The following is a 12,776-nucleotide window of genomic DNA, read 5'->3' on the forward strand; positions in this document are numbered from 1 at the left end:
GATCCATAGAGTTTCATGGATCTATACATATCTATGAAGATCCCACTGACCATCAGTGCACTTCCGGGCACAATGGTAACAATGTTTTGAACTTTTGACTTTCAGGCCCTATATCTCATCATCCACTACTGCTTTTAATGTGAGACTGCCATCATTTTATAGATGATCATTTTGGCTATCTCATATGTGAATTTAACTTGCAACTATTTAGCATATGATAAGTTATGCAGATTCTTGTCAGGTCACTGCATTGTTACTGTCTTGCTCCTGGTGGTGGCATAATCTTTTTCTTCCTTGAATACTATAAATTACAACCTCTTCTCTCTTTCCCCAATCGCTCAGTGTGATGTTAGGTAAATTCCAAAGCCAGAGGTCACTGGTTCAAGACAAAGATCAGCCAAGAATAAGATTTCCCAAGAGAATAGATACAGCGTCATCAAGCTCGATACATACTGTATCTTGGATAAATAAATATATAATAATTACTCAGAGGAGCAGAGAGAATAAAATTAAAGCTGGCCACTTTTAATCTAATAAATCCTCCTTAACCCCTTCCCGACCTTTGACGCCACGTAGGCTGTTGTGATCCTAGTGGTAGAGGATCGCAGAAGTTCCAGCTAAGTCCGCAAACACAAAATCTAGCTCGTAGGGAGGTGGTAACTTGGCTGACCGTATATCTGATCCTAGCACAACAACTAAAAGTAGCCGGGGAACGTACCTACGTTGATTCTAGACGTCTCGCACCAGCCGGAGAACTAACTAACCCTTTCAGAGGAAATAAGACCTCACTTGCCTCAAGAGAAAGGACCCCAAAGTTATGATACAAGCCCCCAACAAATAATAACAGTGAGGTAAGAAGAAAAGACAAACATAAGTATGAACTAGATTTAGCAAAGTGAGGCCCACTAATTATTAGCAGAAAATAGGAAGAGGACTTATGCAGTCAGCAAAAACCCTACAAAAATATCCACGCTGAATATCCAAGAACCCCCGCACCGACTAACGGTGTGGGGGGAGAATATCAGCCCCCTAGAGCTTCCAGCAAAAATCAGGAATCACATTGTAACAAGCTGGAACAAAATAGCAGTAATGCGAATAAACAAAAATAGGAAAGCAGGACTTAGCTTATCTTGCAAAAAGCAGGAGACCAGGAGACAGGAGCAAACAGACATAGACTGACTACATTGATTCAAGGCACTAGACTGAGTTTCCAGGAAGTCTAAATAGGAACACCCAAGGCCTAACGAACCAGGTGGGTACCAACCTGGAGAAAGACAATCCAAGTGTCATACCGCAAGTGATCACAAGAGGGAGCCAAGAAATACAGTTCACAACAGTACCCCCCCTTTAAGGAGGGGTCACCAAACCCTCACCAAGACCACCAGGGCGATCAGGATGAGCAGCGTGAAAAGCACGAACCAAATCGGCCGCATGAACATCAGAGGCGACCACCCAGGAATTATCCTCCTGACCATAGCCCTTCCATTTGACCAGATACTGAAGCCTCCATCTAGAGAGACGAGAATCCAAGATCTTCTCCACCACGTACTCCAACTCGCCCTCAACCAAGACCGGAGCAGGAGGGTCAACAGCAGGAACCACAGGCACAATGTACCGCCGCAACAAAGACCTATGGAACACATTGTGAATGGCAAACGACACCGGGAGATCCAAACGAAAAGAAACCGGATTAAGGATTTCCAAAATTTGATAAGGACCAATAAAGCGAGGCTTAAACTTAGGAGAGGAAACCTTAAGAGGGACATACCGAGAAGACAACCAAACCAAATCCCCAACACGAAGTCGGGGACCCACACCGCGGCGGCGGTTGGCAAAACGCTGAGCCTTCTCCTGTGACAATTTCAAGTTGTCCACCACATGATTCCAAATCCGCTGCAATCTATCCACCACGGAATCCACCCCAGGACAGTCAGAAGTGTTGTGAATTTGGTTTTTGGGCTCCCCCGGTGGTCACTGGTGGTACTGGACTTGTGTGCTTCACTTTCTCTGTTCACCTGTTTCCATCAGGATATGGGAGTATCCTATTTAGCCTTGCTGCTCAGTTATTCTAGTGCCGGCCATCAATGTAACCAGAGCCTTTCTGTTGCATGTTCCTGCTTCTAAACTACTATCAGCTAAGTTGGACTCTTAGTCCTAAGTTTGTTTTGCATTTTTGTTCCAGTTCACAGTTATGTTATTTTTCTGTAGCTGGAAGCTCTTGTGGGCCGAAATTGCCACTCCGGTGTCATGAGTTGACACATGAGTCTTAAAGTAATTTCGGGATGGTATTTTAATAGGGTTTTCAGCTGACCGTGAAGTTCCCTATTGTATCTTCTTGCTATCTAGTAAGCGGACCTCGCTTTGCTGAACCTACCTTCATACTGCGTATGTCTTTTCCTCTGAACTCACCGTCAATATATGTGGGGGGCTTCTGTCTCCTTTTTGGGGGAATTTCCCTAGAGGTAAGCCAGGTCTGTCTTTTCCTCTATTAGGGTTAGTTAGTCCTCCGGCTGGCGCTAGGCGTCTAGGGATAAAATGTAGGTACGCCACCCGGCCACTGTTAGTTGTGTGGTAGGTTTAGCTCACGGTCAGCTCGAGATTCCATCTCCCAAGAGCTGTTCTGTTATTTATGTTCTCTGACGTTTCCTTGCCATTGGGAACCATGACAGTATGGCCGGCCCAGTGTTAAAACCGTTGGCAGAAGAAAGGAGAGAAAAAGAAGTCTGCAGATTTTTTTTTTTTTTCCCTCTGAGCTTGCTCTATAGTTGACTTAGTTGCATTTCTGCTCTAATTGCAGCCTTTGTCTCTCTCTCTCCTTCTAATCCTTGAATGGCTCTGATCTCACCTGATTAAAATGGATCCTCAGAGTTTGGCTACAGGTTTGAATAATCTTGCTACGAAGGTTCAAAATTTACAGGATTTTGTTATTCATGCTCCTATATCTGAACCTAGAATTCCTATACCAGAATTTTTCTCCGGGGATAGATCTCGTTTCCTGAATTTCAAAAATAATTGTAAATTATTTCTTTCCCTGAGATCTCGCTCCGCTGGAGATCCCGCACAGCAGGTTAGGATAGTAATTTCCTTGCTGCGGGGTGACCCTCAAGACTGGGCTTTTGCATTGGCACCCGGGGATCCTGCGTTGCTCAATGTGGATGCGTTTTTTCTGGCTTTGGGGTTGCTTTATGAGGAACCTAACTTAGAGATTCAGGCTGAAAAAGCCTTGATGGCCCTATCTCAAGGGCAAGATGAAGCTGAAATATACTGCCAAAAATTTCGTAAATGGTCTGTGCTTACTCAGTGGAATGAGTGCGCCCTGGCGGCGAATTTCAGAGAGGGTCTCTCTGATGCCATTAAAGATGTTATGGTGGGGTTCCCTGCACCTACAGGTCTGAAGGAGTCCATGACAATGGCTATTCAGATTGATCGGCGTTTGCGGGAGCGCAAACCTGTGCACCATTTGGCGGTGTCTTCTGAGAAGGCTCCAGAAAATATGCAATGTGATAGAATTCTGTCCAGAAGCGAACGGCAGAATTTTAGGCGAAAAAATGGGTTGTGCTTCTATTGTGGTGATTCAACTCATGTTATATCAGCATGCTCTAAACGTACAAAAAAGGTTGATAAGTCTATTTCAATTGGCACTTTACAGTCTAAGTTTATTCTGTCTGTGACCTTGATTTGTTCATTATCGTCAATTACCGCGGATGCCTATGTCGACTCTGGCGCCGCTTTGAGTCTAATGGATTGGTCCTTTGCCAGGTGCTGTGGGTTTGATCTAGAGCCTCTGGAAGTTCCTATACCTCTGAAGGGTATTGACTCTACACCATTGGCTAGTAATAAACCACAATACTGGACACAAGTGACTATGCGTATGAATCCAGACCATCAGGAGATGATTCGCTTCCTTGTGTTGTACAATCTACATGACGTTTTGGTGCTCGGATTACCATGGTTACAATCTCATAACCCAGTCCTTGACTGGAAAGCAATGTCTGTGTTAAGCTGGGGATGTCAGGGGGCTCATGGGGACGTACCTTTGGTTTCCATTTCGTCATCTATTCCCTCTGAGATTCCGGAATTTTTATCTGATTATCGTGATGTTTTTGAGGAGCCTAAGCTTGGTTCACTACCTCCTCACAGAGATTGCGATTGTGCCATAGATCTGATTCCGGGCAGTAAATTTCCAAAGGGTCGTTTATTTAATCTATCTGTACCTGAACATGCTGCTATGCGAGAATATATTAAGGAGTCCCTGGAAAAGGGACATATTCGTCCTTCTTCATCTCCCTTAGGAGCCGGTTTTTTCTTTGTATCTAAAAAAGATGGCTCTTTGAGGCCGTGTATTGATTATCGACTCTTGAATAAAATTACAGTCAAATATCAGTATCCTCTGCCACTGCTTACTGATTTGTTTGCTCGAATAAAAGGGGCTAAGTGGTTCTCTAAGATTGATCTCCGTGGGGCGTATAATTTGGTGCGAATTAAGCAGGGGGATGAGTGGAAAACCACATTTAATACGCCCGAGGGCCATTTTGAGTATTTAGTAATGCCTTTTGGTCTTTCAAATGCCCCTTCAGTCTTTCAGTCCTTTATGCATGACATTTTCCGTAAATATTTGGATAAATTTATGATCGTGTATCTGGATGATATTTTGATTTTTTCGGATGACTGGGATTCTCATGTCCAACAGGTCAGGAGGGTTTTTCAGGTTTTGCGGGCTAATTCCTTGTGTGTGAAGGGTTCCAAGTGTATTTTTGGGGTTCAAAAGATTTCTTTTTTGGGGTACATTTTTTCCCCCTCTTCCATTGAGATGGATCCTGTCAAGGTTCGGGCTATTTGTGATTGGACGCAACCTTCTTCTCTTAAGAGCCTTCAGAAATTTTTGGGCTTTGCTAATTTTTATCGTCAATTTATAACTGGTTTTTCTGATGTTGCTAAACCTTTTACATAGTTACATAGTTATTAAGGTTGAAGGAAGACTGTAAGTCCATCTAGTTCAACCCATAGCCTAACCTAACATGCCCTAACATGTTGATCCAGGGGAAGGCAAAAAAACCCCATGTGGCAAAGAGTAACTCCACCATGGGGAAAAAAATTCCTTCCCGACTCCACATACGGCAATCAGACTAGTTCCCTGGATCAACGCCTTATCAAGGAATCTAGTGTATATACCCTGTAACATTATACTTTTCCAGAAAGGTATCCAGTCCCCTCTTAAATTTAATTAATGAATCACTCATTACAACATCATACGGCAGAGAGTTCCATAGTCTCACTGCTCTTACAGTAAAGAATCCGCGTCTGTTATTATGCTTAAACCTTCTTTCCTCCAGACGTAGAGGATGCCCCCTTGTCCCTGTCTCAGGTCTATGATTAAAAAGATCATCAGAAAGGTCTTTGTACTGTCCCCTCATATATTTATACATTAACATAAGATCACCCCTTAGTCTTCGTTTTTCCAAACTAAATAGCCCCAAGTGTAATAACCTATCTTGGTATTGCAGACCCCTCAGTCCTCTAATAACCTTGGTCGCTCTTCTCTGCACCCGCTCCAGTTCAGCTATGTCTTTCTTATACACCGGAGACCAGAACTGTGCACAATATTCTAAGTGTGGTCGAACTAGTGACTTGTATAGAGGTAAAATTATGTTCTCCTCATGAGCATCTATGCCTCTTTTAATACATCCCATTATTTTATTTGCCTTTGTAGCAGCTGCCTGACACTGGCCACTGAATATGAGTTTGTCATCCACCCATACACCCAGGTCTTTTTCATTGACGGTTTTGCCCAGAGTTTTAGAATTAAGCACATAGTTATACATCTTATTACTTCTAACCAAGTGCATGACCTTACATTTATCCCCATTAAAGCTCATTTGCCATTTATCAGCCCAAGCTTCTAGTTTACATAAATCATCCTGTAATATAAAATTGTCCTCCCCTGTATCGATTACCCTGCAGAGTTTAGTGTCATCTGCAAATATTGAAATTCTACTCTGAATGCCCCCTACAAGGTCATTAATAAATATGTTAAAAAGAAGAGGGCCCAATACTGACCCCTGTGGTACCCCACTGCTAACCGTGACCCAGTCCGAGTGTGCTCCATTAATAACCACCCTTTGTTTCCTATCCCTGAGCCAGCTCTCAACCCACTTACACATATTTTCCCCTATCCCCATTACTCTCATTTTATGTAACAACCTTTTGTGTGGCACCGTATCAAAAGCTTTGGAAAAGTCCATATATACTACGTCCACTGGGTTCCCTTGGTCCAGTCCTGAACTTACCTCTTCATAGAAGCTGATCAAATTAGTCTGACATGAATGGTCCCTAGTAAACCCGTGCTGATACTGGGTCATGAGGTTATTCCTCTTCAGATACTCCAGCATAGCATCCCTTAGAATGCCCTCCAGGATTTTACCCACAGTAGAGGTTAAACTTACTGGCCTATAATTACCGAGTTCAGTTTTTGCCCCTTTTTTGAATATTGGCACCACATTTGCTATACGCCAGTCCTGTGGTACAGACCCTGTTATTATGGAGTCTTTAAAGATTAAAAATAATGGTCTATCAATGACTGTACTTAGTTCCTGCAGTACTCGGGGGTGTATCCCATCCGGGCCCGGAGATTTGTCAATTTTAGTTATTTTTAGACGCTGCTGTACTTCCTGCTGGGTTAAGCAGGTGACATTTAATGGGGAATTTTTATCACTAGTCATTTTGTCTGCCATGGGATTTTCTTTTGTAAATACTGATGAAAAAAAGTCATTTAGCATATTGGCTTTTTCCTCATCCTCATCCACCATTTCACCCAGACTATTTTTAAGGGGGCCAACACTGTCATTTTTTAGTTTCTTACTATTTATATAGTTAAAGAATATTTTGGGATTATTTTTACTCTCTCTGGCAATGAGTCTCTCGGTCTCAATCTTTGCTGCCTTGATTTGCTTTTTACAGAATGTATTTAATTTTCTGTATTTATTTAATGCCTCCTCACTACCTACTTCCTTTAATTCTCTAAATGCTTTCTTTTTGTCCCTTATTGCGCCCCTTACAGCTCTATTTAGCCATATTGGTTTCCTCCTATTTCTAGTATGTTTATTCCCATACAGTATATACTGTGCACAGGTCCTATCCAGGATGCTAATAAATGTCTCCCATTTTCTTTGTGTATTTTTGTGTCTCAGGATATCGTCCCAGTTAATTGCACCAAGATCCTCTCTCATCCGTTGGAAATTTGCCCTCCTGAAGTTTAGTGTCCTTGTCACCCCCCTACTACCCATCTTATTAAAGGTTACATGAAAACTTATTATTTTGTGATCACTATTCCCCAAGTGACCCCCAACCCTTATATTTGATATGCGGTCTGGCCTGTTGGTTAATATTAGGTCTAGCAGTGCCCCCCTCCTTGTTGGGTCCTGAACCAGTTGTGAAAGGTAATTGTCTCTCATAGTTGTCAAAAACCGATTACCTTTGCTGGAACTGCAGGTTTCTGTTCCCCAATCTATTTCAGGGTAGTTGAAGTCCCCCATAATAATGACTTCTCCTTGAGTCGCAGCTTCATCTATTTGCTTTACGAGGATATTCTCCATTGCTTCCATTAGTTTTGGAGATTTATAACAAACCCCTATCAGTAATTTATTATTTTTTCCCCCTCCCCTTATCTCCACCCACAGAGACTCTACATTTTCATTAGATTCACCTATATTATCACGCAGGATGGGTTTTAAAGTCGATTTTACATATAGACACACCCCTCCCCCTCGCTTATCTGTACGGTCATTTCTGAACAGGCTATAGCCCTGCAAGTTAACAGCCCAGTCATGGCTCTCATCCAGCCACGTCTCAGATATCCCCACCATGTCATAATTATGCTCCAACAACATTAGTTCTAATTCATCCATTTTGTTGGCGAGGCTTCTGGCATTAGTATACATGCACTTGATGTTACTCTCTGTACCTCTATTCTTTCTTAAATTACTAACTGTTCTAACCCCACCCCCCATGCCACCGCCACCCCCAACTTCCTTATTTGTGCCCAGGTCTCTATCTGCACTATCTTCCCCTCCTTGACTGATTTGACCAAAAAGGGTGCTGATGTTGCTGATTGGTCCCCTGCTGCTGTGGAGGCCTTTCGGGAGCTTAAGCGCCGCTTTTCTTCCGCCCCTGTGTTGCGTCAGCCTGATGTTACTCTTCCTTTTCAGGTTGAGGTCGATGCTTCCGAGATCGGAGCTGGGGCGGTCTTGTCGCAGAAAAGTTCCGACTGCTCCGTGATGAGACCTTGTGCGTTCTTTTCTCAAAAATTTTCGCCCGCCGAGCGAAATTATGATATTGGTAATCGGGAGCTTTTGGCTATGAAGTGGGCTTTTGAGGAGTGGCGTCATTGGCTTGAGGGGGCTAGACATCAGGTGGTGGTATTGACCGATCACAAGAATTTGATTTATCTTGAGTCTGCCAGGCGCCTGAATCCTAGACAGGCGCGCTGGTCGTTGTTTTTCTCTCGGTTTAATTTTGTGGTCTCATACTTACCAGGTTCTAAAAATGTGAAGGCGGATGCCCTTTCTAGGAGTTTTGAGCCTGATTCCCCTGGTGATTCTGAACCTACAGGTATCCTTAAGGATGGGGTGATATTATCTGCTGTTTCCCCAGACCTGTGACGGGCTTTGCAGGAGTTTCAGGCGGATAGACCTGATCGTTGCCCGCCTGGTAGACTGTTTGTTCCTGATGATTGGACCAGTAGAGTCATCTTGGAGGTTCATTCTTCTGTGTTGGCAGGTCATCCCGGGATCTTTGGTACCAGGGATTTGGTGGCTAGGTCCTTCTGGTGGCCTTCCCTGTCTCGAGATGTACGAGTTTTTGTGCAGTCTTGTGATGTTTGTGCTCGGGCCAAACCTTGTTGTTCTCGGGCTAGCGGATTGTTGTTATCTTTGCCTATTCCGAAGAGGCCTTGGACTCACATCTCTATGGATTTTATTTCTGATCTCCCTGTTTCTCAGAAAATGTCTGTCATCTGGGTGGTGTGTGACCGTTTTTCAAAGATGGTTCATTTGGTGCCCTTGCCTAAGTTGCCTTCCTCATCCGAGTTGGTTCCTCTGTTTTTTCAAAATGTGGTTCGCTTGCATGGTATTCTGGAGAATATCGTTTCTGACAGGGGGACCCAGTGCGTGTCTAGATTTTGGCGGGCGTTCTGTGCTAGGATGGGCATTGATTTGTCTTTTTCGTCTGCGTTCCATCCTCAGACTAATGGCCAGACTGAGCGAACTAATCAGACCTTGGAGACTTATTTGAGGTGTTTTGTGTCTGCGGATCAGGATGACTGGGTTGCATTTTTTCCGTTGGCGGAGTTTGCCCTCAATAATCGGGCTAGTTCTGCCACGTTGGTTTCTCCTTTCTTTTGCAATTCGGGGTTTCATCCTCGTTTTTCTCCCGGTCAGGTGGAGTCTTCGGATTGTCCTGGAGTGGATACTGTGGTGGATAGGTTGCATCGGATTTGGGGACAGGTGGTGGACAATTTGGAGTTGTCCCAGGAAAAGACTCGGCATTTTGCTAACCGCCGTCGTCGTGTTGGTCCTCGTCTTCGTGTTGGGGACTTGGTGTGGTTGTCTTCTCGTTTTGTCCCTATGAGGGTTTCTTCTCCTAAGTTTAAGCCTCGGTTCATCGGCCCGTATAAGATTTTGGAGATTCTTAACCCCGTGTCCTTTCGATTGGACCTCTTAGCATCTTTTTCTATCCATAATGTCTTCCATCGGTCATTATTGCGCAGGTATGAGGTACCGGTTGTGCCTTCCGTTGAGCCTCCCGCTCCGGTGTTGGTTGAGGGTGAATTGGAGTATGTTGTGGAGAAGATCTTGGACTCCCGTGTTTCCAGACGGAAACTTCAGTATCTGGTCAAGTGGAAGGGCTACGGTCAGGAGGATAATTCTTGGGTGACAGCCTCTGACGTTCATGCCTCTGATTTGGTCCGTGCCTTTCATAGGGCTCATCCTGATCGCCCTGGTGGTTCTTGTGAGGGTTCGGTGCCCCCTCCTTGAGGGGGGGTACTGTTGTGAATTTGGTTTTTGGGCTCCCCCGGTGGTCACTGGTGGTACTGGACTTGTGTGCTTCACTTTCTCTGTTCACCTGTTTCCATCAGGATATGGGAGTATCCTATTTAGCCTTGCTGCTCAGTTATTCTAGTGCCGGCCATCAATGTAACCAGAGCCTTTCTGTTGCATGTTCCTGCTTCTAGACTACTATCAGCTAAGTTGGACTCTTAGTCCTAAGTTTGTTTTGCATTTTTGTTCCAGTTCACAGTTATGTTATTTTTCTGTAGCTGGAAGCTCTTGTGGGCCGAAATTGCCACTCCGGTGTCATGAGTTGACACATGAGTCTTAAAGTAATTTCGGGATGGTATTTTAATAGGGTTTTCAGCTGACCGTGAAGTTCCCTATTGTATCTTCTTGCTATCTAGTAAGCGGACCTCGCTTTGCTGAACCTACCTTCATACTGCGTATGTCTTTTCCTCTGAACTCACCGTCAATATATGTGGGGGGCTTCTGTCTCCTTTTTGGGGGAATTTCCCTAGAGGTAAGCCAGGTCTGTCTTTTCCTCTATTAGGGTTAGTTAGTCCTCCGGCTGGCGCTAGGCGTCTAGGGATAAAACGTAGGTACGCCACCCGGCCACTGTTAGTTGTGTGGTAGGTTTAGCTCACGGTCAGCTCGAGATTCCATCTCCCAAGAGCTGTTCTGTTATTTATGTTCTCTGACGTTTCCTTGCCATTGGGAACCATGACAGTATGGCCGGCCCAGTGTTAAAACCGTTGGCAGAAGAAAGGAGAGAAAAAGAAGTCTGCAGATTTTTATTTTTTTTTTTTCCTCTGAGCTTGCTCTATAGTTGACTTAGTTGCATTTCTGCTCTAATTGCAGCTTTTGTCTCTCTCTCTCCTTCTAATCCTTGAATGGCTCTGATCTCACCTGATTAAAATGGATCCTCAGAGTTTGGCTACAGGTTTGAATAATCTTGCTACGAAGGTTCAAAATTTACAGGATTTTGTTATTCATGCTCCTATATCTGAACCTAGAATTCCTATACCAGAATTTTTCTCCGGGGATAGATCTCGTTTCCTGAATTTCAAAAATAATTGTAAATTATTTCTTTCCCTGAGATCTCGCTCCGCTGGAGATCCCGCACAGCAGGTTAGGATAGTAATTTCCTTGCTGCGGGGTGACCCTCAAGACTGGGCTTTTGCATTGGCACCCGGGGATCCTGCGTTGCTCAATGTGGATGCGTTTTTTCTGGCTTTGGGGTTGCTTTATGAGGAACCTAACTTAGAGATTCAGGCTGAAAAAGCCTTGATGGCCCTATCTCAATGGCAAGATGAAGCTGAAATATACTGCCAAAAATTTCGTAAATGGTCTGTGCTTACTCAGTGGAATGAGTGCGCCCTGGCGGCGAATTTCAGAGAGGGTCTCTCTGATGCCATTAAAGATGTTATGGTGGGGTTCCCTGCACCTACAGGTCTGAAGGAGTCCATGACAATGGCTATTCAGATTGATCGGCGTTTGCGGGAGCGCAAACCTGTGCACCATTTGGCGGTGTCTTCTGAGAAGGCTCCAGAAAATATGCAATGTGATAGAATTCTGTCCAGAAGCGAATGGCAGAATTTTAGGCAAAAAAATGGGTTGTGCTTCTATTGTGGTGATTCAACTCATGTTATATCAGCATGCTCTAAACGTACAAAAAAGGTTGATAAGTCTATTTCAATTGGCACTTTACAGTCTAAGTTTATTCTGTCTGTGACCTTGATTTGTTCATTATCGTCAATTACCGCGGATGCCTATGTCGACTCTGGCGCCGCTTTGAGTCTAATGGATTGGTCCTTTGCCAGGCGCTGTGGGTTTGATCTAGAGCCTCTGGAAGTTCCTATACCTCTGAAGGGTATTGACTCTACACCATTGGCTAGTAATAAACCACAATACTGGACACAAGTGACTATGCGTATGAATCCAGACCATCAGGAGATGATTCGCTTCCTTGTGTTGTACAATCTACATGACGTTTTGGTGCTCGGATTACCATGGTTACAATCTCATAACCCAGTCCTTGACTGGAAAGCAATGTCTGTGTTAAGCTGGGGATGTCAGGGGGCTCATGGGGACGTACCTTTGGTTTCCATTTCGTCATCTATTGCCTCTGAGATTCCGGAATTTTTATCTGATTATCGTGATGTTTTTGAGGAGCCTAAGCTTGGTTCACTACCTCCTCACAGAGATTGCGATTGTGCCATAGATCTGATTCCGGGCAGTAAATTTCCAAAGGGTCGTTTATTTAATCTATCTGTACCTGAACATGCTGCTATGCGAGAATATATTAAGGAGTCCCTGGAAAAGGGACATATTTGTCCTTCTTCATCTCCCTTAGGAGCCGGTTTTTTCTTTGTATCTAAAAAAGATGGCTCTTTGAGGCCGTGTATTGATTATCGACTCTTGAATAAAATTACAGTCAAATATCAGTATCCTCTGCCACTGCTTACTGATTTGTTTGCTCGAATAAAAGGGGCTAAGTGGTTCTCTAAGATTGATCTCCGTGGGGCGTATAATTTGGTGCGAATTAAGCAGGGGGATGAGTGGAAAACCGCATTTAATACGCCCGAGGGCCATTTTGAGTATTTAGTAATGCCTTTTGGTCTTTCAAATGCCCCTTCAGTCTTTCAGTCCTTTATGCATGACATTTTCCGTGAATATTTGGATAAATTTATGATCGTGTATCTGGATGATATTTTGATTTTTTCGGATGAC

This window comes from Ranitomeya variabilis, chromosome 1 (genome assembly GCF_051348905.1).
Source record: "Ranitomeya variabilis isolate aRanVar5 chromosome 1, aRanVar5.hap1, whole genome shotgun sequence".
Classification (NCBI taxonomy): domain Eukaryota; kingdom Metazoa; phylum Chordata; class Amphibia; order Anura; family Dendrobatidae; genus Ranitomeya; species Ranitomeya variabilis.